The sequence below is a fragment of the Cyanistes caeruleus genome, chromosome 3 (assembly GCF_971803275.1).
Source record: "Cyanistes caeruleus chromosome 3, bCyaCae1.hap1.1, whole genome shotgun sequence".
Classification (NCBI taxonomy): Eukaryota; Metazoa; Chordata; class Aves; order Passeriformes; family Paridae; genus Cyanistes; species Cyanistes caeruleus.
In genome coordinates this window covers 104,895,772-104,923,005 of record NC_141703.1, presented here as the reverse complement: position 1 = coordinate 104,923,005, position 27,234 = coordinate 104,895,772, and the positions used below count along the sequence as shown (strand labels likewise).

The 27,234-nt window shown below is 38.1% G+C and overlaps 1 protein-coding gene and 1 long non-coding RNA gene across 27 annotated transcripts in view; both read right to left on the bottom strand.

Annotated features, from left to right (window-relative positions):
- Positions 1–27,234, bottom strand: part of ROBO2 (roundabout guidance receptor 2) — a 1,015,778-nt gene that overhangs the window by 322,720 nt on the left and 665,824 nt on the right. The window lies entirely within an intron of this gene.
- On the bottom strand, positions 433–14,788 carry LOC147654422 (uncharacterized). Its single transcript, XR_015285194.1, has 2 exons — positions 14,625–14,788; positions 433–4,157 (listed from the first exon to the last, which is right to left on the bottom strand). It is a non-coding gene; the product is annotated as an uncharacterized LOC147654422 (long non-coding RNA).

Here is a 27,234-nt window from a genome sequence, read left to right as displayed (position 1 = left end):
AGGAAATTAAAATCCTCATGCTTTCCAAGCACTGAAAGAAAGCTAAATTACTTGCTGATTTCAGATTTTGCAAAGCAAGCTGATGTAAGCTGTGCAGGAAGTTAAAAATATACACTTGACAATTAATACCATTGTCTCTTGAGAGGCAGGTGTGTTGTCCAGTAATATGGATGCCTCTAGAGTAATTATTCCTTACACCTTAACAAACAGGATAGTAATTACCTATAGGCATTCTGGGCACAGAATTGTTCAGGCAGATTTAATACAGTTCACTATCACAAGTCTGCAAAAAGTAGCCTTCTGGAACAGCAGTTACCCTTAGATCACAATTTAAGCCACAGTCATAAAGGATTAAAAGAAAATTGACAGGATCTCTTCTAGAGATTGTGCAGCCAGTCGTGGTTACTAGATTTTAACATTTATTCTATATAATTAGGAGATTTTAGCAAGGTTTCTCACAGAATTAGTTGCTGAGGGTAATTAATCCTACTGGTTTTTATTTACACAGAGACCACAAAAAAAACCCCAAAAACAACACAAAACAAAAGAAGACCTCTCTCACAGCTTCAGAGGTATTCCTTTACATGTTAGAGGGGAGAGTAAGGAAAGTGTGAATGCTGTATTTTCTGGTAGCATTGCCAACCCCACCAAGTCTGCAAGCTGCTGGTTTTGCAACCCAAGAGTCACGAACAGAGATGTGCATCCTTTCTTGCAAGAACAGCACAGCTGCATCCAGCCCAGCATCACTTGAGCTCTTTCCTCAGCTGTGTTTTTCCTTATGGCCACAGTCTCTGGAGGACTAAAGAGGTTTCCCACAAGAAACCTCACTGTACTGTGGCTGGTTCTGTTCAGCTCCTGCCTCCAGAGCCATTCTGCCCTGGGCTTTGATCTCAGATCCCAGTTTTGAGCAAGACCATGGCTGCATGGGAGTCCTCCAAGGAAAACAAAGGTGCACCAGGAAGCGGTTTCGTGGTTCAAAGCTGACACTATTTCCTCTCAGGGACAGGTTAAAAGCAGGAGATTTCTTTCCCCCATGAACTTCAATAGAGCCTAAACCAGAGCCAATGTGGTGTTCAATCTACACCTCATGGCTGGAGTGAGACAGCACTGCATTGACATGAGCCCTGGGAGTTTTGGTAAAGTTCTCTCGTTGTAGGATCCAAATTCCAATTTATATAACCACCATCTGCCATCCTAAGAAAGAATCTCCTATAGGTTCAATTTATTTAGTACACATATTTACTTCCTGTGTGATGCTGGATTAAAGAGTTATCTTTCACTCTGAATTCATGCAACTTCATTGTGAAAGACAGTTGAAGTTTCTTCCAGGAACAAAAGCAGGACACTGACCAGAGCACAGTATGGCATTAAAAGCAGAAGCAGAATAAGGACACTAGGTTTAAAATGTTTATGACAAACACTGAGCTTTGGTCCATTTCAAGAAAAATATAAATGTTTCTTGCAGTACTTCAAATCCTCTTCCTTCCTACCAAGATACATCTCATCAACTGTGCATGTAATTAATGCTTAGATGTTCAATTAAGTCTTTTTACAAGCATCAGCTGTCATAAAACCCCGAAAATGACCCATTTGATAAAATGAAAAATCCTATACCATCAAAATCCAGCAAGCTGGAAGCAGAAGCTTCATCTAAACTGTTGTTTCAGTCTGGGACTTTTGAGCCTCAAGAAAATCCAACAGTCCATCACACATCACTCATGTTGACAGTGGCCCAAAAAGGTTAACAATGACCAGTCATCCCTGCCCACCCTTGGTGCTACTCTTGATGTTGCCAATCTTCTTAGAGTGTACTACAGCAAATGTTCCCGTACTTTCCTCCCTAGACCACAGGGGGTTCTGAACACAGCTCTCTGTGTCATTTACTCATGAGAAATCTCAGCCTGGGAGGGCTCCCCATACCCCTGTGCTGTCACCTCTCTTCACAAACACTCTCATTACACATTTATTGCCTAGAATCCTGCCTCTAAATTCTGTACCATATCACATGCACTGAGAAGAGATTTCCATGGCACCCACCTCAGCTGCTTTCAGGACTTTTGTCCAGGGCCTGCCTGTTTACAGAGGATGATCACAGCGCAACAAAATTTCCCGTACACCAGATAAAATCTGGAGAGACACACTGTTTTCATTCTCCCCGTAAATCTATTTTGATAAATTATTCAGTGTTCAAGTACTGTTCTGGCTTAATTAATTTAATTAAATCATTACAGTGAACAGCTATAAGAGCCTGAATACATCTGCATGAGTTTCATATCCCCTACACTAGCTTGGGGATATTCTGTTCTGAGGAAAACATTGCCCTCCAGCAAAAGGAAGAACAGTATCACTTAATCTCGGCAGCAGCATGATGGTGCTGGTTTAGTCCATGGCTCCTCTGGTGTATTGCTGTGCATAAACTCTCTCTTAATCAGAGCCAACCATTGACAGAAATAAGCACATACAACCACCCACCCTGCTCCCAGGAACATTAGAGGCGATATCCAAACTAGGATGAACCTCTCCAGTAAATGTGAAAATTAAATGCACTTTCTCCCAGGAGTCCCACCTCTGGGTGCACTTTGTCAGGGCCAGGCTGAAGTTTATACTCTCTTATGCAATGGACACACAGATACAGGGAATTAAACCCTACAGTAACATTCTTGCCTTTGCATATTCCCACAAGCAGATAACATAAGACCAGCATGTATTTCCTTAAACTGATGTCCTTCCTTTTTCCCACAAAACATTCCTTTTCCTCCATCAGCATCTCCAGCATAGTTTAGGACTTTTGTTCTCAAGTTTCTGGACTTTAAAATATGTCCTTTCCAGCTTTCCACCTCTGATGAGTGCTCAACAACCTAAAGAAACTTCCTACTTTAAACCCATGTCATTTTGCTTTTTGCATTCTGCGCTACTCTGCAGCTTCTGGGAGCCTCTCCTGGTTTAGACATCTCTTTGAAAGTGACTGTGGAACCCTCTATTAGTCACAACACAAAACAAGAAAACAAGCACCATTCTTCATGGAACATGACTGTCACTGTGTTAGAATGGTTCCAGCGTATACAAAATGACAGAAAAAAAGGCTTACATGATACACAAACTTCTTTTTCTCAAGTTTCAGATAAATATAGCAAAAGTCATTACAAAGCTATGCCAATGAACTGGACAGAGTGTGACTGTTTTCCCATGCTGAAAGGACTGGAGCATTTCTAAAGTCAGACAGAGGCTATCAGCAGATTTACAGCAGGGCTGGCAAAACTGACCTCCTTGTGAATGACCTCACTGGATGGACAGGGCAGTCTAAGCCTGAACAGAACCCTTGGAGCAGCTGTGTAATGTTACAAATATATTCCTATCCAGACTGACTTTAAACAAAGCAATAGCAAACACAAATCCCATAGTGCTAAACAGTATGTGCAATTAGTCAGAATTCACAGGTTGTACACAGATTGCTCAAGTTTCCTATGGAACAGGAATAGAAACTCAATTAATTTTCATGCAACAGGAATTACAAAATGGGAAAAAACATCTCCTAATATGCCTAATGATAAGGAAGGATATCTTTAGGGAGACTGGCCACCTGTAATGTAACCAGTAAGGTTCCTAAACAGATGGCACTTGACCTCTTCTGAAGGATTTAAACCACAGCTAGGGTTAGTGGTAATTCAAGGAACTCTGTTTTCTTTGTGGTATGACTCTTTCCTACTGTAATTATTTAAAATTTGCAAATTTCATTGCGCAGAGGATCCAAATCACCACTGGACAGGAAAAGCATATGTTATGAATGCATGAAAAGCCAAGGAGTGAAAAACCTCACATTCACAATTTCCTAACTTAACTAACTCAACTTTCCTAACTAACTTAACTTCTGCAACATATCTCCTGGCTATATTTTTTTTCCTTTGGCTGAGATTTCTCTTTTAGGCACTTGAATGAACCAATTTCTTGGAAAAAGAACTATGCTGAAATCTCACAAATGCATTCCTGAAAGATATTTAAAGATTACTTCAGTTACTTTCTTCAGTTACTCTCTTCTGCATTTTTTTCCTTTCCCATTTGCTGGCTTACACCTGAAGCTGTATTTCAGCTGAACAGGATTAGTCTGTAGTTCTGATGCAAGGCAAATGACACATCTCCTGTATGTGCTCAGTAACTTCCTAGACACAACAACAACAAAAATAATTCAAATTAATTCACTGTATGAATAAATCTAATAATCAAAAGCGCTGAGAAAGCACTATTGATTAAAAATCTGTCAAAGCAAAGAGGAGAAGGCTGGCAAAAGAGCTCTGCCAACTGCTTGCCCCTGGCAACTGTGGACTTGCAGCAGTGAGACTTTACAAGTGAATAGATGTCCATGTCCATCTAGAGCACACTGAAGAATTGGGACTGCTGTAATTTGGAAAAAGAATACTTTGATTTAGTCACCAGGTAAACATCGCACATACCTTGAAGGAAAAAAAAAAGTCACTCATCAAAGGTTTAACAGATTGCCCTGAGCTACAGCTCAGAGCGAACAATCCTTATCAGGTTGCAGCTTTGAACTGGGTTACTTGCTAAAACAAAGCTCTGCTGCTGGAAAGCCATCAGAGAGTTAGCCTTTTGTGGTGCTGCATCCTCCTTACAAGTGGCTTTCTAGTAAACATAAGATTAAATGTTGGCTGTAGATCTCATCAACACTAAACACAAGGCTGAAATGCCTGTGGCTCACTTCCAGGCAGCAAATTAGGGAGTAATCGGTGGTGTAACTCCAAACAAGGCCTGATGCTTTTATCGACTGCATCACCATCTCATGCAAAACCTAATGTTCAGTCAATAGCTCTCGTTGGAGGGGAGCCACTAACTCAGTGTTGCTGTCAGTATCCCTTATCTCATTACAAATGGACTGCAGTTAGAACAGCTCTATCTCCTCAGCTGCATCTTTCAGCATGGGCTGACCTACACAGGCTGCTGTTCTGCAGCTGGCTCAGCCTGCTCCTTCTAAAAATTCCCCTTCCACTACTCTTTCTACTCTATTTTTGTACAAAACATACAGTCAGCTCAAAACCATCACTTCAGTGACAGCAAGGGAAAATTACAGTTTCAGAACCTCTGGAAACATCCCATTTGGATGGACAGTTCATACAAATTATAAGCAAAGCAGTTACTGATCCAGTTTGCAGAAGCTGAAATAGGGAAAATTAGCAAGGTATGCATTTTGGTTTGCTTTGTAACTGCATGGTATATCGTATATATGGTATGGGTAAAACCAACCACACAGAACTGCCATATATAAAATGCCACACACTTTTAGCTGCCTCCCAGACACAAAAGCATGTCTCAGATTGCATAGGCTAAATGGGATTTTAAATAAGGATAAGATTTGGACAAGAGATAAGAGAGTGTTGAGCATTTCTTTGACTGATGTTTGATATTCCCCACAGGTAGAAGCTATTGCCCTGCTTTAGGGGAAGGTCTGCCCATAAACTAAGTGAAGAAAAATAGGAGTCAGGATGGAACAAATTCTCTATAAGCACAAAGATGTTTAAAACAACCCTTTGTCCTGTGTCCACACGACTATTTCTTTTTCCCCTTTTTGTTTTCCCACTACTGGAATCCATTCCCCTCAACTGAGAAGATAACACTGAACTGCCTCACAAAGACTGGCACTTAGGTCTCTTATTTCAACAAATAAACAGGAGTTGCAAATTCCTGTCAAAACAGAAAGGGAAGCAAAGGTGTTTACAAAAGTGGGATGAGTAACTTAACCCAGCTTGAACCAAGAGAGCTCAGCATTTGGAGTTCTCACATGGGAGACAGGAGCCCTCTGTTTGCAGTGCCCCTGAGGAGAGAAGAGAGGTTTCAAACCTGCAGTGGGGATGTAGGAACTTGCTTATTTCCTCCCAACACATGGATGACTCGAAACAGGTACAGGGGAAAGACCAAAAACTAGTGATGAGGCTAAGAAGACTTCTGTGGGGAAGCCAAACAGCAAAAAATTTCCAAAGTGATAGAAGTATCTTTAAAGTTTTAACTGTGAGTTTTACTGTGTAATCAGATGGCTTTGAGAAAGAAAATGTAATTCAGAGACTTACAAGCTTTACTGATCTTTTTCTACACGTAATGGTGACTAGTACAAAGGAAACTGCTCATATTAGAGCACTCTAGTGAAGAAGCAGACATAACAGGGATAAAACAGGAGAAGAAAAAGTATGATGAGTCTCTTACAATCAATATGAGTATATTCCACTAATCCTACTGGGGCTTCTGAAAACTCACTGTTGGGAAAGTAAAACCATGGTGCATCAACAGAGAATCCAAAGCTACTGAGTTTGTTGTCCAGAGCCCTATTTTGCAATATGTATATTTATATCATGTTACTGGCTCATCAGGAAAAAAAAAATTAAAAAAAATTAAAAAAGCCACCAGAATTAATTTGAAAAGTTCAATATCATCTCTGCCTTTTTAAAAATTACTGAAGTTTAGAGATTATTCAGTGAAAAGGTTAAGTAGAAATACTACCTAAATATTATGAACTCGTATTTTAACAAAGAAAGCAAGCAGCATTGGCTGTGGAGATTTCCTAATAAACTCAGTGAACCTGGGAAGTGAAGTTCATTTGCTGAATTATGATTTCAATCCAGACCAAAGATATAGTGGCCTCTCTGTTCCTAATGCTGACCAGAAACAAAGGCAGAATGTAGACTTTGATTAACCAATTCAGAAAGCACAACAGACTCAATTTGTGCCTTTTCCCCAACGTTCCTGTGCTGTCAGATTAGTTTTTCAGGTAATGTACCATTCCCCTCAGGTGAGTTCTGTGCCACTAAACTTTCAACATGAATAAGGAAAGAAGGTAACAAACTTAGCAGACATTCAACTCACCAGGACACATTTACAAACAAAGGATGAGAGGCAAGAAAAGAGCAAAGAGAAATCATAGATGGCAAGGGCAGGTGCAGAGCCCAAGATTCCAAAATTGCTATCTAGCCACAGCTGGGTTGAACAGAGCTCAACCTCACACTGAGAAGTCTGTGGAAAACCACCACTCAATAAAGTAAGTGTGAAATATTTTGTGATACTGATAACAAAGTAACTGCATAACTTGCCTTTCTACATTTATACCACTGTTTTCTACTTTGATGGCTATGACTTTGCATCATCCCAGTTTCCCTGTAACTTGGATAAACAAGATTTAAAAAAGGATTTTTTTTTTGTACTTCTCTCTTGTTTACCCACAAAATTACTGAAAAAAAATTAAGAGATGCTTTCTGCACGATGCAGTCTAATATAGTCCCTTGTCCTCCAGTGATTACAGAGTAAAAAATTATAATCTCTATTTTAACATTATTCAATCAGAATAGAGGAGTGACTACGTCAAAGCCTGAGAATTATAAAAGGCCTGTAATAAATAAAGGAACTGACATTTTAACTACCTTGTTACCCGATATATACAAGCTGGTGATCCTGAGACACTAACACCAGTGCAAAGCACCTTGAGAGCAAGACACACATGTATTTTTGGGTAGCTAAGGAAAACATTCTTTCCATCAGGCTCAGTGCAAATACACTAAGGTTAATCCTATTTTGCTGCATAATGCATGTACTGTTTTTATTATACTGTTATGTATATATTAAAAAATCTTGCTTTTCCGTTTAGCGACAAATTTCTAATCTGCAAAGAATTAAAATATCTTTCTGTGAATGACCAGGCTATGGGCATTCTGATTTCTCTGACATAAACCTCTATTAAACTTGAATAATCAATGGAACAATAGAAAACCTAAAGGCCATTTTCTGAAACCTAACCAAGTCAGTCAGGAATACTTGGCATGTTATCTACATATGAATACACTTCTCTGTCGTGTTGAGTATAGGGGTTTGTAGGAAGCTAAGCACAAGGCTGCTGCTGTAAATTTAAGAAGGATTTCAAAATTCTATTAAAAAAGCTTGAAACATCCATTTCATTTAGTGTCTAAACTACTAGCAATTAAAGAAAAACAACAGAAAGCCAGGAAAAGTTTACCTCCAAATAGTTTTAAAACTACACATGCAAAACAAAGGATTTTTTTTAGTCAACTGATGTCTGCTTCTACCACAATATAAATTTTAAATAAAAGAGCATCATAATGAGTATATTTTGTCATTATTTTACTTGAAGATTTTTTTGTGAAAAAAATAATCTGGTGCTAAAAAATTAAAAGAAAACCCAAAAAAGTAAGTGTAATTCCCTTCTTTTGATGTTGATGTGCAGTAACACTGTGTTAGAATATGTAATATGTAATATTGATTATCTAATATTTAATATAATAAGAATCTGCAATGTTTGATCTCCCTGGATGGATAGATCAAAAATGAAGTCCTTCCCAAAAACAAAATACCAGAGAGCCCAAAATATCTGTGTCATGAGTCTTCTGGCCACTCATCTGCAAACTTATCTTTTCAAGATCAGTTTTCTGACAGTTATCTGATGAGGAGTTTCTTATACACATTCTGTGGCCTCGGCTATTTCTGCCCAAATAATTTATTAACTCCCACACACTGTGAAGGAAAAGAACTTTATAACAAAACAGCATTATGAAAAACATTGGAGGCACCATTTCTCTTCAAAGCATTACTACCATTCTCACAGGAACATACTTGTATTTCACAGGTATCCTGTGTTTCAAACAAGTATTGAAGGCTGGTTTCCCATCTGGAGGCTCTGTTAAATTCAGAAAATTGAAATCTGAAGGGTCACCATTAATTTTGGAATCATACTGCTGACTAAAAATGAACAGTATGCTATTATATTATAAATGAGTGTTGAGATTTGCTCTGATCACAAGAGATAAGGGAAGGCATCTAGATTTGAGAATAATTCATCTCGCTTTCACTCTCTGTGGGTTTTCTTTTCTATATACAGGCAGATTAAAAAACTGAAAGATCTTCTGTGACCTACAAAAACTGGCAAGAGAACTTAAGGCAAGTATATTATTAAACAACAGTTAACTTTAAAAAAAAACCCAGAACAAACAAAAAGCGCCTTTGAGCAGCTCTCCCAGATGATTTAGATGGAAAAATATTTTTATTGAATTTTTGTTGCCTTGTTTCTAAGCCACTCCAATTTACTCCTATTATATATGCATAAATTAGAAATATTTCATGCTCAGAGATTTCTTTCTCATGAAGCCTCTGTTTTTAATTTTCAAGAGAATTAGAACTGTAGGAAGGAAAGCTTTCTCCTGCTGAGACATTCACCTGCAGCACAATTTCCAGTCATAGTAAAATGATGCTTCCTGACACATAAGATGGTTTACAATATGAATGTTTTAGAGACAGAGATGATCTTTGGCTAGTTACGTAATGGAGGAGGGTTCTTATAAAATAAAAATAAATAAATTTAAAAAAAAAAAAAAACGACAATCCTGTAGAAATCTGTCTTATTCCTTTTCAAACTAAAAAAAGAAAATCATGCACGTGACTGCCAAAAAAAAACCCTCCTTTCTGAAACTCGAATAATGGCAGGGAGGGACATTTTTAAACCAAAATCACACCAGGTAACATGCATGTGCAATGAACCAGCAATAAACAAGTAAACAGTAATCTTTTCCTTTAAAGTCTATTAATTTTGTGAGAAAGCAGCTTGCCACACACAATAGCTTACCTTTTTTCCTAAGGTGTTTGCCTCAAGTGCTGATAATGAACTGAACAAGTTTAAATTCAAAATTAGTCATTTAAAGGATTTCAAGAGCCAGGGGAAGCACTGAGATGAACAATAACACAGATGATCTTAGAAACTAAAGATGTTCCTCTGAGAGCCTGCAAACTCATTTGCAGGAGCTATTCTGTGCTGAATGAGTGAAGATGAAAATGAAAGGTCTTGAATGTTCTGATTACTTCAAAAACTTGCAACTGTATATGTAATCTATCTTAGAAAAAAATGCATTCAAGAAAAAAGGTGCAGATCTGTTTTTCAAGCAGTGTTTCATAACACCCAAAGGCTAAGAGCATGTCTAACATAGAGATCATACCAAGACTAAACAACTGATGTACAATTTATAAGGATGGCAATTTTGCCTGTCACTTAAGAAGTGTTACAAGCCCTATTTCAGTTTGGGAAATCTTACAGAATCCCTTCCTATCTTACTTTTCAAATCATTTACAAGCTCACACCAAAACACATTAGGACTAATTCTTTTGAGACACCAACCGCCCACTAGTTTGTCACATCTAAAGTTTCCCTAGACTATTTAGTAATTCTAGAATGATGCTCAAATTAAGCACCCCAAAATGGCAGCTATGAAACTCTGCCATTATTTTCAGTTCTGTTTATAAGTATGGCCATTAAAGCACACACCCAATCTTTAATAAAATTGCCTGGATAATAACAGAGTAGCATTGCCCCACCATTTGGAGAAAAACACTTATTTACACTGTAAATGCTATAAAAAATCCTCTACATAATGTAGCAGAAATTAATATTTAAGAAACACTGTCAATCAGAAATCTGAACTTTCACCTGAAGATGTATTGAGATCATTAAGTCTGAACAAATGTATGCCCTGAATAATTTGGTAATAATAGGGCATTCTGTACCTTGTCTGCAAAATTCTCTCTTTTTTTTTTTCTGTATCATATCTAGCTCCAATAATGCTGCACATCTAATTGAGGTGAAAGACTGCATAATGCTACCATTTTGAAAACTAGAAATTGCTGGTAGCCTCATGTCTTCTGTCTTCTTTAACCTTGGAAGCCTCTTGAAAATGCAACACAAAAGCTTTCAGAACTGCTAACAGTCATTTCCACATGGCTCAGTCTACAATGTCAGTTTACTCTGTCTCGTTACCTGACATCTCCACTCTATTCAGGGTTCATCAAACACAGCCACTCTCCTGATTAATGGCTAATTTATTATTTGCCTTGCAAATGTTTATCTGCTGGGAGATGAAGTAAATATACTTCGGCTCTGACAAGCACCAGGGCCACTCTCTCCCTGCCTGATGGAATGGTCAGTTGATGGTGTCCCAGAGGAGTCTTGCCCTGCCTTAGGTTTCCCAGACAGCCCTCTGAAAGGCAAAGTATCTATTTTTAATGAGCACAGTGCAAAAGCAATTAGCTGGTGGCCTAGAAAAAAAGACATTAATAATCATACTTATTTGGTGTTTTCATGAGACGAACCAAAAATAAACTTCCGTATTAATTGTATGCATCGGTATTTTTGTGCAGGATGATGAACCATTTCTTTAAAATAAAAATACAAAGTAAGTCCCTATATTGCCACATCATGGTCTTTCACACCACCAACCTGAAAAATGTCATAATAACATAGTCAAAAAAAAAAAAAGCACTCAAGGAAAACATAATTTCAGAAAAAAATAGAAAAAGGGAAGATAAGTGTATGATGTAATTCTCTAATGCCATTCAGCTGGGTGACAGCCAACTTCATATGTCATAGTGTATCTCCGCTGCACCAGGCAATTCTAGGTGCAACCTGTCATGAATTTTTTGTATCTGGAAACCAGTGGGTCACAAATCACAACCTCTGCTTATAAAGACTTCTCTAAGGTACAACTTTATCTTGGTGGGGAGGAACACTAAATATTAAAAAATCAAGAAAACAAAAGAAACTTTAACTTCAACAAACATCAGTGTCATTAGAAAATGCTAGAGAAGTACATAAATAAAATATGGGTAGTAAACAAACACACTATACAGAAAACTACGAAGAACCTGCATGTACATAAAATGTGTAGGAAAAAGGAATAGAAAATAGAAAGGAACTAATATATCAAAGCAAGTTAGCTACCATATGTAAAGAAGTCAAAAAGTGAAAATAAGAGGAAAAGGGACCTAAACTGAGTAAAATTAGCATGTGTGTCCTTCATACCACACACTTCCTATATCTGTGCAAATATGTATTGTACAAGGTAGAGAATCTAACCAGCACTAGAATTTCAACAGGTGTGGAAGGTGCAAACACTAAAGCAATGGGGTTGGAGCACCTGTGCCACTTTGCCTGAAAAGCATTCTGTCATTTCCTCATTGCACCAATTGTTCTCTGCACCATTTTTTCCACTGATTATATGTGGAGATCATATGTCTGAGAGGCATCATTCACATTTACTGTTAGTGTATTCATACATTTGTCTTTGCAGCAGCATAACTTTGTTGAACTACTGACCACGACGACATTTTATTCTTAATCCATGATAGGCAGGATTAGAGATAAAGGCCTGTGGAGAAGAACAGGATCATTCCTAAAACCATTGCCCCCATTTTCTCTCCTTGTTTCAGAGTTAGTGGAGCAGGGAGCTGAGTGTTCTGCCCTCTCTTGTGCTACAGGAGATCTTGGGAAACACACCAGAGAAAAGTCTCAGCAGGATCCATATTCCAAGTAAAAGTTTGAAGTAAATGTAAACGTACGATCAAAACAGTAATTGAGGTTTGAGGAGAGTACCTCTAAAACACTCTGAAAAGGCCCACTCAATCTAGAGCTTCTGGCAGGAGTGGCAAGAAGACCAGTAAAGGGGGGAATACAGATGATTGCAGAAAAGTTCAGATGTGCTCTGTGCTGTAAATCTAACCTTTAAGTCATTTCTTGTGGACATGATTTTCTGAGCCTAAGAGAGTTTCAGGCTCTCAGTGGCTGATCTGTTTCCCAAGGGAAAGTCTTTTGGGAAACTTTTCTCTCTCAAGGACTGTTGTGTAAATAAGATTTTAGTTCTCAAAACAATGACACAGATGTTCTGAGAGCGTTTTTCTCTTGTCTCATCAATGGGACGAGAGAGGTGTTGTTCCTTGTACCAATCAGGTTAACCTGTATTGGAACACCTTATAAAAAGGGTTGAAAACCCCAAAATAAAAGCTTTTGCTTCCTTGGAAATGAAATCTCGGATGCTGCGATATTGACCCCTCACTTTCTACTTTGTGTCCTCTAATGACAATTTCTTGGGTCTCTTCTTTCCTGATAGCCCCATTCTTGCCTCAGCTTCCAGAGCAAGAGGAATTGACAGCTGTTAAAGTAATGCACAACTGGATTCACCAGTTCTTAGCATGCACCACTGAAATCTTAAGTTTTATGTATGATTTCACATGCAAAGTCAATTGCATAATGATTTGTAACTATTACAAGATATCAATTCACAAGTACTCATGTACGCCTACTATAGATCTATGTAGTGTAAAATAAGACTTTCAAGATGTAAAGTTTAGCTTAGTCTGTGTGTTCTGGCCTGGCAGGTTAAATGTGTAACACAAAGTCCACATTCACAGTTAGCATCTGATTAACTGTTGGGGTAGTCAGAAGGAATTCCAACACAGACCTCCTGAAAGAGCTCAGCACACACTTCAGAACATTGCTCCCCTCTCCACGCTGGAGTTCTGCAGAAAAGCTCTCTTATTTTCAGGGAGAACCACATGGAAATACAGTCCCTTGATGCTTAATTCCCAAGCAGATTGCCAGTGACTTCTAGCAACAGTCAATAACTTTCTCAGAGCTAACTTCTGTGTGGACATTCCTTAGAATACACAGTACATCTTATGTCAGCATCTGAGGCAGGACACTCTGGCCTTGTTATTCAGACATCATATATGTAACTAGTCCTGACAACTGCTGATTATATCTTTTTTAAAGTGCTGCTGCCTTTTTCTGTTTGCCAGTTATCCTCTGGTGTATATGCCAATGCAGACAATGTCCCATCACTGTAATTGTCACTCAACTGTCTGTCAGTGATGAGAAGAAGAGGGTGACAGCCTTGACATCCCACCAATCATCCCTCTGGAAAATTGATATCGTCCTCCCCAGTAAACAACAGCTAAAGAATCGACCAGCCTTGCCGGTACGTCCCTGAACAATCAGCTTCCATTAAGGGCAGGAGCTACACATTTATCGCCCCGTACTCCAATCAATAGTGCACTGACTTGTTCTGCCTTCGAGCATGCGGCTGCTCAAGGTCTCCATTTAGCACATGCTACCTTTCTAACACTTTCCAGCACTCTCAAACTTAAATGTGGGAAGCAGTTTTTGGGGTCTTTGCAACGTCCTCTATTTCAATTTTAAAATATCTTACTCCCATCAATTTCACTTCTTTACTTCAGTTCACACAAGGTATATTTTCTCAATTATATTCTTTTTCTTTAACAACAGTATACGAAATCACTGCATCCTTTTTACTCCTTATCCCTTGCAGGCTTGCATTTATATATAGCTGTGCTTTAGAGGAAATAGATGCATATTGGGCAAAAACTGACCTAATTTAAAATTAACTACCACGTGTAGACACACTAAAAACGCTGTCTGGCAATCAGAACAGTTTGTTAAACACGAAGTCCACAAACATTTATACATCACCCAGTAACCTAAAACTGTAGACTATTAGCCTGGTGAAACAGTAAAATGATCACAACCTGGCACATACAATCTCTCAAGACGAGAAAATCAGTTATTCAAAACTCATGGAACATGAATCTTCTGAGACAAATGTCCTGAACAGAGGAGGAAGAAAATACTGATATAGAATCTCGTTTCACAACTCACAACAATATTAAAGAATCTTCAAGTGCAGTTGTAGATTATTACTTCACTGCTTGGAATGAAGAGCTAAGGTAGCAGCTGTTATTGTTTAGCTCATAAACAACTCTTCTATACACAATCTAGAAATCACCTGGGGCTAATACAGCACCAAATCTCCTCCACACTATCGTAACATTCCCAAGGCCCTCCATTTCTAACGTTGTAACTTGACTGTCCCTTGTAACCTTGTGACTTTTCATCAGCACACACCCCGAGGATACTGAGGCAGTGCTTCTCCTACTACCTCAAGTGTTCTTCTACTCACAGCCCTGCACTGGCAGATTGTGACCGCTGTCACAGTGCGTTCTGTGACACAGACTGGTACAGGTGCCTGGATCACTCTTTGCCTCTTGGCTTTTAGCCTGCAAGTCCAGGCAAAGGCATCTTCACCAAAAAAGTGCCTGGGGAAACCCCCTGCTGCATTGCAAAGGATACTTGTCCAAGGATATACTTTATTACTTTTCACAGGCAACCACTAGGAAAAGGTCTTTTTGTCTTCAGTTTATTGGATTTTTTTTTTTTTGAAGGGGGGGAGGGGAATTGTTTGCTTGTTTGTTCTTTCCCCAAGATAACTTTTAAGTTCTCATATGCCAACAACTCCAGACTCGACTAATAAAGTTTTGTGCAACATCATCTGATCATGTGTCTCATAGCCTTTGTGAACCACCAACAGCTACTGATGAAAGATAAAATCACAGCTGTTGGTGACTGATGCAGAAACAAAATTTTCTGAAAGTACAAGGAACAGAATTTGAATTTCCAAACTGTAATCATGATCACAACATTATGTCTCCACATAAAGTGTTACTATTGAAGTACATCAGTCATTTATGTGATGGGAGACCATAGTTGTTATTTGCAGTGCTAAGACCCACCACCATTATTTCAACGTGGGACCACTGAATTCTTCATAGATATCAATAAACACAAAAGGCTGAATATTCTGCCTGCCACAGGCAAGCATATTCTTTTGGTCTTCAAAAGATGCATACTGGCATTAATAATTACATTGCTAAATTCAATTTTTAAGGAAATTAAAGGCTTATCAATGGGTTTCCTTCCTTTGGGGTCTAGACACTACTGGTGTAATGTGTAAACCATTAGGGAGTTCACTGTCCCCTTCACTTTGCTAAATGGACACAATCAATACCTTAATGGGAATGTTTGGAAGTATCCATAGGCAGACCAAATTGGCACATTACAACACTTTTCCTAGACTGTGCATTAAGTTCATTAACTTTCCTAATTTGAATTACAAATTTCATTTCTCTGATCAAGATGAAGACATAGGTCTCATTTACACAATCAGATTTTTGCTGTGTTAATGTTTTACAGGGAACGATAAAGTTAATGCAGCGAAGAGACATCATGTCACCCCTATTGGTAGACAATTATAGATAAGGTTCCAAATTCCAATAATCCTGATGGGAGGCACACAGGAACTTCCACAGAAGAATGACAAAAATATCAAGCAGAGAGGCCAAAAGGCTAATCAACCCTCTCAGAAACATATTTATGCTTGTCACAACAGAGCACACTCTTCAAAACCAAAATGTGTTATTTAATTTCCTTTAATTTAATGGACAAACACTGTCCCATTCTCCTTTGCATTGATCATTAAACTGCTAATTAAAACCTTTCAGAAAGGTTTAAAGTTTAAGTGAAACACTTCTCTAATTTTATGATACTGTACTTAGGAGAGTTAATAAACCTTTGAAAGGGAATTTTGTCTTACAAAAAATTCCTTGTAACTTGAGCAGTTCAGATAAAATATAGGCTCTGCACCAAGGCACAGTGCACTTCTTCCAAGAAAGTTTAAAATAGTGTTTTGAAAATGTTTTAAGATAGTTCAGTTAAGAACCAAAATAATCAAACTTGGATGTTTTTCACCTTGAATTCAGTTATTCAAGAAATAAGCCCAGGCAAACTCTATGCACACAATCATTAATGAATTCAGGAATTATTAAAAGAGCAGGTATTAAACCACTACAATATGTTTCTCAGTGACTTGGAAATAATGACATCAGTGACATTCACGCATTTGGAGTTACATTTTAGGTTTTTCTTCAGAGGGAGAAAGTACAAAATGCTGTAAAATTCCAGCATTCATTTCTCATCTCAGAAAGAATACCTGTTCCTCCTCACGACTATGCCATAACAAGATGGCATTTAATTATACTGAACTAATAGCAGCTGCAACAGCTATCTCCCCAAAATACCTCAATAATTCTCTAACTCTTTCAATACTGCCACTGAGGCTACAATTCCATAATTACTGATAACAGATGCATGTTCCTGCTCAGTTGCTCCTGATCAGCACAGACACACGGGCAGATTGCTGCAAACTCCACTACAGCACACAATATGAAGCCAGTGCTGGCCATGTGGGAAGACTGACAGCATGGCATAGTGCCTGCTGCTGTCATGTTCACCCATCAAAAATGTTGGGTGGAATTGGAATTAGCAGCATAAATTTATAACTAACCTGCACTTTTATGTCATGTGGCACTGGGATTTATGAAGCAATAAGAGGATCCTTTTACATTCAACTTCATAGCTCCCTACTTCTTGGTGCCTTTTATATCCAAAGACCACGTGTAAAACCTGTTTCCCAGACATCAGTGGAGAATCTGCCAGTGCATTCTCCTGAAGTTAAGCACTGTGAATTTCAGGCAGCCCATGATGATGCCTGACACGAAGTAGATTCTTTTTCACATATGTCCATGTATATAAGAGGTCTGTCATAATCTAGCTTAGTGTCAATAACTACCAAATACTGTATATAGTAGTATCACAGAAGGATAATTTTTTCAGAAAAAAATCACACTTGACTGCTCTCTCACACTCTCTTTCATAATCAAGGGTGCTAATTTTGAATTTAATTTTAATTTCAAAGTAGCTAGACTGGCCCCATTTAAATTCAAAGCAAGAGGTATTTAAGATCATCTCCTCTTGTGACTAATAAACTTTGGCTCCCTTAGCATAGACACATGGAGGCAAAGGGGGAGATACAAATGTCAGTGGAAATTAATGTACATGGGACTGCACACTGTTCAAAATCAGAATTTCAGTAGGGGTAAATGACCTTTGTTAACTGATTATAGATTTAATTTTTTTTTAAATAAATGGCATTATAAAATACAGAGCATAGGACCTTACACTGAAATATAACTTCACTGCTACACTTGGCCTGTTTTAAGCTGGAGGTTTAAAAAGTGATGAAAATCCTCTACTTGAGACCTCAGTTGTTTTTATTATATTTTCTGACTAGTGGAAATGGTTAATTCTCACTCATATAATATTCATGGGAGTTTGATTTTTAATGGGGAGTTGCATTTACAGGCTTTTGTGCAGGTTCTTCATTCCCCTGTAGACAGAGAGAAACCTCTGAATGTTTTTAAAACAACTACAATGAAGGGAACATGTATAACAGAAATAAAGGGCATGGGGACAAGGATTAAAAGGATACTCACTTAATTCTGAGTAGTTACCTACCTATAACACTACCAGTGTTTTCCTACGCAGTTACACCTCTGCACACATTCTTAAGAAGGGCTGCTTAGGTAAGTGGTTTGTTTTTCAAATGGAACAATACAAAATACCAGACATAGCCTGGCATCAAAGTTATAAGTAGAATGATGTAGAAGTAACATTTCTACTCTGCCTTTCCAAATCCTCTTTCTTTCCATTACAGATACACTAAAAATAATCACCTTCACTACCCAAACTCTAAATTAATTCCATTTTGTAAAATACTTATAGGTATACCATAACATGAAGGATCTTTTGCACAAAAAATAAATTACAGAAAATCCTTAATAATAAAGAACTTGCATTTTTTTTCAAAAGCATTTAAAAAAATATTTAAGCCTCAAGAGAAGAATTAAAGGAGCCAACTATGAATTTTGTTGTCTTGTATATCTGGAATCCATTTAAAATATCTGCAACAAAAGCCACATGAGCAAAACATGGTATGAATCACAGAATCTCCTGAGTTGGAAAGAACACAAATGTACCAAGCAAGTCTAATCCATGGCCCTGCACAGGACAATCCCATCAACTCTCCTGTGCCTGGGAGCATTGTCCAAACACTTACTGAGCTCTGTCAGCCTTGGTGCTGTGACCACTGCCCTGGGGTTACCTTTTCCTGATATCCAACCTAAACCTCCCCTGACACAGCTTCAAGCTGTTCCCCCAGGTCCTGTCACTGGGCACCGCAGAGAAGAGGTCACAGCATGCCCTTCCTGTTTCCCATCTTGAGGAAGCTGCACTGTGGTGAAGCCTTCTCTCATCTGCTCTTTTCTTCATGAAGGTGAACACGAGAATGTTTTCAGAAATAAGTGAATTTTTCATCATTCTGAAGGCATTGTAATTTTTTTTTTCTTCTATTAAGCAAAGAAAACTACCTCACACCAGAAACAACACTCCTTTTGAATTTCTTGTGGCTTCCTTTTGAAATTTGCATAGAATTTTTGCACTGCTGGTTCTAACTCCCCCTGAAAAGGCAAAAACCTCCAGTAATAAAACCCTCCAGTAATTATCAGTTAAGTAAGAAATACTATGAAGGGAAAACTCCTAGTAGCAAGTAATGTACCCAACAAGTGGGTCCCACAAAGTGAAGTGCATGGTCTCTTTCACATCAGTATGCACTAGCACTTCACCTGAGTTACAAGGCCAAACACATGAGTATTTTTTCTGGTCCACTGGAGCCTTTAAAACAGAGTGCAGAGCCAGGACTGGACAATAACCCATACTATCTTTTTGCAGAAAAAGATCCCAGCTTCCTCTGAAGAGAAAAATACTGACTGTTAAATCATCCTCAAATCATTCAGATATCTGTGTTGTGCCAATTGAGATCACAAGAGGTAAGCCATGAAATGGTGTAACTAACATGACTAATAAACAATGTAAAACTGCAGTCATAAGCCTAACATGTTTGATAAATGAGCTGTAATAGCACTGCTTGTCGATTATGTAGCTGTATTTCAGTTGCTTTACATTACTCCATTAGCAAATGAAGCATTATAAAATTATGCTGGGCTTGCATTTTCACACACAGAATGACTGTGATATGGATACAAATATCCAATTCAAAATATATATATTATTATTATTACAATTATTATTATTAGCACCATCATGTGTTGTGTTCAAGTTTGTTTTTTTTTTCTCAAATCTTAAATAAACAGCTCAAAGCCTCTGGGACTTTCATTCCCTAGACAGTCCTTTGTAAATCCAGCCTCCTTCAAAGACCACAAGCTACAGTGCTGAAGTAGGCTTGCAATTGCCAGGCTTCCCCACTCCAAGTACTCTTTTACTCGTGCAATCTGTTAACCATTCAATCATATAAGATGCTTTAATAATATTTTACATGGCCATAATTCTTTGTGGAACTGAGAAATCCATAAATTTCATCAGCTTCTAAAAAAGGTATATGCTGTGGTGATTTCAGCCCAGAGAAGAGTTCTGTCCAACTCTCACTTTTTAGCTGTTTCCAACATGTTACTGCTGTGCAACTACATCATAAATACCTGACAAGAGTATTCATTCCACATTTCTGAAGATTAATTCTTCTCTACTCTTTAATTTCTTAGAATTTCTGCCCTTGATGCCCCTTGAATGGGAATATTGGAAGATTTACTCTGGGACAAGCAGTCTTACACAGAAATTCTCATGGATTTACATTGATGGATTACATACACACCACATACAAGCTGGAGTTGTAGTTAGGAAGACAAAGGATCCCATGTTTCAGTATATATCTCTAACCAGAAAGCCAGTTTCTCTGCATCCTGCCATCACCCACCCACCAGCCCCAGACTCCCTCTGCATTACCTGTTTCTCTCACCACTGGATAAACTACTGATGACTTTACTTTGACCATTTTTCTCCTGAAGGCAATGCTAAAGATGCCTAATCAGGTCAAAAATATAATAGTATACTGGATTTTGGTTTCTCATGCTCACAGACACATCCATTAATTCTGTTCACGAAAGGATAAATCATTATCTTAAATCTAGTGACATTTTCCAGCCCACTACTCATGTTAGGACTCTCCAGAACAGAACACTGCCTGGGGATTTTGATCAAAACATGACAGAAAACTACCAGCAAGTTTTTAATGAAAGCAGTTACTAAACCCACATTGAAAAGAACACCACAGTTTCCTGCACTCCTCTAACTGATGTGTAAATGAGGTCTCAGGTGAAGAAGAATGGAAAAAATCCTGTCCACACCTTACCATACATCAATGAAAAATTACTTAACCAATGAAAAATTACTTACCCTGCTGTGACACTGTGTGAGTAATGTATACTCTGTGTGTGGGGATCTACATGTGTTAGTACATACAAATGTAATAAGCATGGAAATTATGATTACACACGTATGTGTGTATAATAATTTTTAAAATTAATTAATAATGGTCTTATGTCAGTTATACTCATATTATGCTAATTTATATATCCCTAGAGAGAGAAAGAATGCTGCTGGATTCTATCATCTTTTTCACAGGAATACTTCAACTACTGTGCCCTCCTGAACTATTCTGAACAGATTATTGAAAGTTTTTTTTATTTTATTTCTCCTGTGATTTGGCTGAATAAAATAGTTGGACATTGTGGAAAACTGTCATCCAACTTTGATCTTTCAGTCAAGTGGGCTGAAAGATTGGAATATGAAGCAACAAAACAATCACAAAATTGTCTACTACATACTATCACCATTATGCCAATTAAATTACTATTAAACCATACTTTAGAAGCTTTTTATCCTTTAAGACCTCATAAAGGCTGTGCCCTGGAACAACAACTATGAAGGTTAGCTACTATGGACAAAGAGAGATTCAAAATAAGAGAAATTTATTTCAGCCTTTCCTTCCAGCAGACCCAGGAGAACACACTACACACAAAACTTGTCAGAATCCCTCGAGCTCAGAGAATGAAAGCAGATTTTAAGAGAAAATTAAACTACATCCCAAGCAGTAAGAAGAGATTAACACTTTCTCTTATTCAAAACCTCACACAAGCTGGGGGGTACAATTTGCATGTAAGCTACAATATTTTTCCTCCTTTCTTTAGGCAGACATTAAAGAGGAACTCTGGCTGGAAGTAGGTGATATGTAAGGTCCTTTCCAAACCACTCTAGGTAATCTCTGGGCATTAGTGTAATAATTCAGGCACCCAAAGTCAGACTGTGTGAAACTTCTGCAGTATTTCCCTTTAGAAAATCAGCCCAGCTCCCACAGTACTGGTCAACATCTAGGTCCCAAAAGAGAAGCCTCTTACATGTCAAGCTTTTTATTGGCTTTCCTTATGCCTGTCTTCCCCCTACCCCCTCTTCTAACATTTTTACATCAGATCCTAAACTGTTAAAATCCCACAATAATTAAAACTAGTCCTCAGATAAATTTTAAGAGCCACACTCCCCCCTCCCATACTAGCAATGGAAAGGGATCCAGTATCTTGATTTACATCCAGGTCACATTGTATCAGCCAGAAATGCCCTGAACTTCTTGAGAACTCATAGTTTTTTGTGCCAATACCCTTCTGAAACAGAAACATTTATTTTATTATCACTAAATAATGTCAAGTCATGCATTTGCATGCTAGAGGTGATAGAAAGTGTTATGTGAGTAAATTAGATTTTAATCACTTTTTGAGTTATAGTAAACCAATTTTTCTTCCTTCTTAGAATGACTGCAATTTGACAAAGCTACATAATTTAAGAGAACTTTCAAGGAGCATAAGATTTTCATAGTAGAAAGAATGTAAATGCATAGTTCTGCTTTTCTCATCCATTAATTCAATATCCCTATTTTTAAGTCCTGCTCCCAAAAAAGTAGCCATGAAGCTTGCAAAATACCAAACACCCACCTGGATGAACCTACACAAAATCTCTGTCACACTGGATAGCATCAAAGCAGGCAGGAGATGAATAAAGCACTACACTGTCCAATGCATTGTTGCAAGTTATTTATTCCCATTCTGATACTGTATGCATGAACTGGCCCTGTTTGATGAATCACTGAGGAAAATGGGATCTGACAAACAGCCCCTCTTTCAGCAGCTGTGTACTATGACAGCATCAATAGAAAAACACATCATTGGTTCTAAAATGCCACATTTTTTCCATTTACATTGAATAAGACATGAAACTCCTTCAGGGAAGCGGCACTATGTTATCATTAAGGCCTGTTGACACTATGGAGGGTGTGCTTTGAACTCTATTCTGTCATCCCTCTTAATCTACAACTAATCGCATTCCGCTCTGAAGAGAGGGAAGGGCCTCCTGCACATTGACAGTATTGCCAGTGATGAAATATTGCACCCTTTAAAATCTCATTTGCAGATTGGTTTCATTACCACCCACAACTGGCTGGGATCCATGAGGGAACACACCTGCTCTCATTAGGGCCACGTGATGTCTGCTGTTAGCAGTATTTCCATGCAAACAGGGGGACAGGGAGATGAAAGCCCTGGGAAGTGTCTTTATCTTTCTGCTGATTGGCTTTCCTACCTTCATTTGGGACGTAACACATGCACAATCTGTTGATTACTCTAAGAGGCTTCTGATGGACTTTACTAACAGTTTCACAGGAATGGGCTTTTGGCTTGACACGCTTTGGCTTCCCTATTCTATCATGCAGCATTACCAATCATCATCTAATGCACATGTTTGTCATTTTCTACTGCAGATGGGTCCCTTAGGCTAAGCAGTCTTCAAAATATACTGGCTGAAAAAGTGAATTCCAAACTAAGAGTATCTGGGTGTATAGAGAACAATTGTTTTTTCCTACAGATTTCTTTGGTATTTAGCATTGTGGATCTGTAATTTCATATGTTCAGATGTAATTTCAGGTGTTTTGTGCAATAACAGAACAGCTTGTGTTGGAAGGGACCTTAAAAAGCTCACCTAGCTCCAACCCCCTTGCCATGGGCAGGGACACCTTCCACTGGATCATGTGTGTGTGTCAGTGAAAAATTCCCCAGTTTAGAGGTGCTTTTATGTTTTAATACTTAATTCTCTTGGGAAAACAGGAAAAGCATAAATGCTAGATCTAAATTACTTTTTTTCCCCACCCAGAGCTGATACGGTTCCTTTTCTGTAGTATCTCAATAACTGAAAGAATGTTTTATCAATTCACTTAAAGAGATTTGCTGTAGTTGTTTTCAATCTATCAGGCATGAAGATAAACCAAACAAAATGTTCTTAAGTCTAGAAAGGAATATTTATTTAGATTAAATTATTTTTGAAACTGCTTTAAGTTAAATCAACAAACCTTTGCTATTTATATAAGACCTGCAGGAATCCATATAAACCAACAGGAAAAAGGAGAAAGACAAAAAAGAATCACCATTAAGGAAGTCAACTTCTTTGTTGCCTTGAGTTGAATATTCTACAAGTGTTAGGTTAATCCTTAAAAAGGTTGAATATAATTCCGTAGATGAATTAAGATTCAACTGAGTTTTGCTTATAAACAATCTGCCTTTCTTTAAATTTTTTTATTAAGATGAAATAAAAAGCTAAAAGACAGCATCACTATTGAAACTCTTGCAGATTTCCTGGGAAAGTCACCCACTTAGCTGCAATAAAAACCCACCCCAAAAAATACTTCTCATATTAAACCACTGTGACTAAAAAGATTGAGATTAGACTGAGCCCAGAAATAAAAATGAGAAATCCGCCTTCTCTGCCCCTTCCAGGAAAGGATGGAAATTATAGAAATTCTCAGTGGGTATTCAAGTGTCTCCACTTTAACCAGCTCAGCCCTTGGACACAATAATGCCCTTTACTGGATCCAAACATAGCCTGGCTTTCAGCACAACGGCAGAAGGATTACATTATTTATGATACAGAGCTGTAGAGAAGCAGGGTTCTGAAAGAGGTATTGCTAAACATACAAGGATGTTGCACCTGTTTCCAACATCTGTTCTCTGAACAATGCTCTTGACTTGTCTACAAACCCTGACATTAAAGTTCACATGACATTTAAATCACAAACAACTTTTTTAAAAGTTAACTTTTCACATAGGAAACATTTGTACTCCTTAATTAACTCTTATCCAAGATAGGAAACGCTGATATTATAGCCAGAATCGCCCTTTCATTACAGGCAATGAACTGGAACATTTGGGGTGCAGACAGGTTATAGCAATGTCACCCTACTTCATCTGTCCTTATTACAAGGGTCACTTTTAAAGCATATTCGTGTTAAGGCATTTAAACAACAACTAATAAATAAGAAAATAATACAGAAGACAGTTTCATGGGAACTCAGAGGAACATTTTTGCCTAGCTGTATGCAATTCTGAGATTATTTGGTTTTGGCTTATGAAGTGTTTTTAAGAGAATATTAGAAATTTACTGTCCCCCACTAAAATAGATGAAACCAGTTTGCAAAACCATCAGAATACAAGATGATGCAGTGGACTTGGATGAATGTCAGTGTTATCTCTGCTTGGGTTCTTTCCTTGCTTCTTTAAGTAGATGAGTCTCTGTAGCCACTTGCTATAATAAAAGAGAAGGGATTTTAGTGCCTACAAGAATACTCCATACCCAAGCTAGCGTGGCCAAACATTAAATGACAGTTTTAGATACATTCTGGTTCCCTCCCCTGCTCCTTTGCTAGGCCTAAGGCAATCCCTATACAGTGGATTACAGAACACCTTTTCTTACCCCATTCCCTTTCTTTCACAGGAGGCCTACTAGGAAAACCACACTCTCCTCACCCCTCTGCATTTAAAACCAGATGCTTTTAACAGCTCAAAGCCCTTAGTAGTCAACCTCAATTTTAAAGAAAATTTCCCCTATTTCCCTTCCCTAAGCCGCTTTAAAAATCCTTCCTCTAGAGTGAGCATTGCATGTGTGCTAATTCTAATTATTCTTCTGGCAGGAAATGAAGCAGTTTTAGGTTCAGGGTTATAAAATGCAACTCTCTTTCCAAGAGAAGTAAAACAGACAGTCTCGTTCACACTTTTGCCCTTTACAAGTCACACAATCTTCAATCACTTATACATCTTGCACTCACCACTTCTGTGAAATATAAACAGATGGGGTCTAAATGATTTTTCACAGAAATAGAACTTTCATTCTCAGATAACTACCTGTAATATATCCTTTAGAATGCTGCTCCTGAGAGCTTAAGAGAAAAAGAGCTTGATATATCTGTTCCCCACATACTTTTTCTTATTAAAATGTCCCTTAAAATCAACAGCTTTCTTTAGCTCCACATTAGGCTCTCTCCAGTGTTATCTAAACAGTCCCTCCTTTCTGTAATATGTTTTTAATTATATAAACACTATAAAATAAGACCACAAATTATACTGTAGTACTTATTATAGAATACAATATTTTATGCAAAATACTGTATGAGCTTTTTAATGTTTTCTTAAGCACTATTTATGTTCACCCTACTGTCTAAACTGCACCTGTAATAAAACAAGTAAGTGTGGATGTTTTCAAGGTAATAATTATTATAAGTTTCAAAACAAGAGAGGAACATAAAAATAGTAAACACTAGACAGCACATTTTTCATTAGCTCTCTGTGTTTGAGCAATACTCACGAGGTTATGATTCTTGTAAGTATAGTAGACCTGTAGGTATTGCCATAACATGAACAGAGAAACTTTAGGTTAATATTAAAAGGAAGACTTATTGCATATGAACAACAGCTTTTTGGCAAAGCATATTTCTGCAACCACTACAAACAGCAGTCTGAAGAAAAACTCTGGTATAATTCATCTGTAGGGTTTCACTTGACATTGGGACATCTTAATTTGGTATCTAAGCAATTACATCCATAAACTCCTGCCAAACCAGACTTGATTTCATCACCAACGGAGAAGTTGAGACTTCAGTGTTGGCAGTTCCCAGAATACTCCCTGGGTTTCAGTAGGCTGGGTAAGAGACAGGGCTGCCCAGCACTTCCACAGTACAGTCATTAGAGTGACCACCAAGGGATGACTAACAGAAAAAGCTGAAGCAGAAGAGATTTCAAAGAAATTATTGAAAAATGCAAAGATGACTGGGAAAGAGAGAAGAAAGGGCCCCACAGTGATACCTGCTGCCATTCTCTGGCATTTGAAAAGCTTAACAGGGAAGTTGATGAATTCACGACATTTATAGGACTCAACAAATGGTAAGCTGAGAATAAGCAGCAGGTGGAAAATGGTGATGAACCAGCACTAAACCTTTGATTAGATATAGAAATAATTTGCTGTGCATTTCAGACTGTCATTCCTCTCCCCTTCCTGTAATACAGTTCTTCCATAAAATACTTATTATTCCTTTATCTTCTTCTAATAACCTAAATCACACTTAGCATTACAGCATCATTTGTGTCTCTGTCCCTCAGGCCACGCTGGCCACTTTTTTATGCTAAGAGACTCCTCTCTGAGTGCCTTTTTTACATTCCTGCCTAAGGACAGGGTTTTATCAAGCTCAGTGTTAAATTTACTGCCAAATGCAGGTCTCATTTACCCCAGTCCTAGCTGACTTTCTCTGCCCCGCATTCTCCAGTTTCTCAGCTCCACATCCTCCCCTGTACTGCACCATCCTCCCCTGTACATGCACACTGTACATGGTGTACTTGTACCACAAGTACAGCACTTGTGTGACCTGTTTGGAACTGGCCTGGGGAGAAAGCCAGTTTAAAAGGGATACAGACAAACTTCTAAATTTGGCTAAACACACGTGTGCA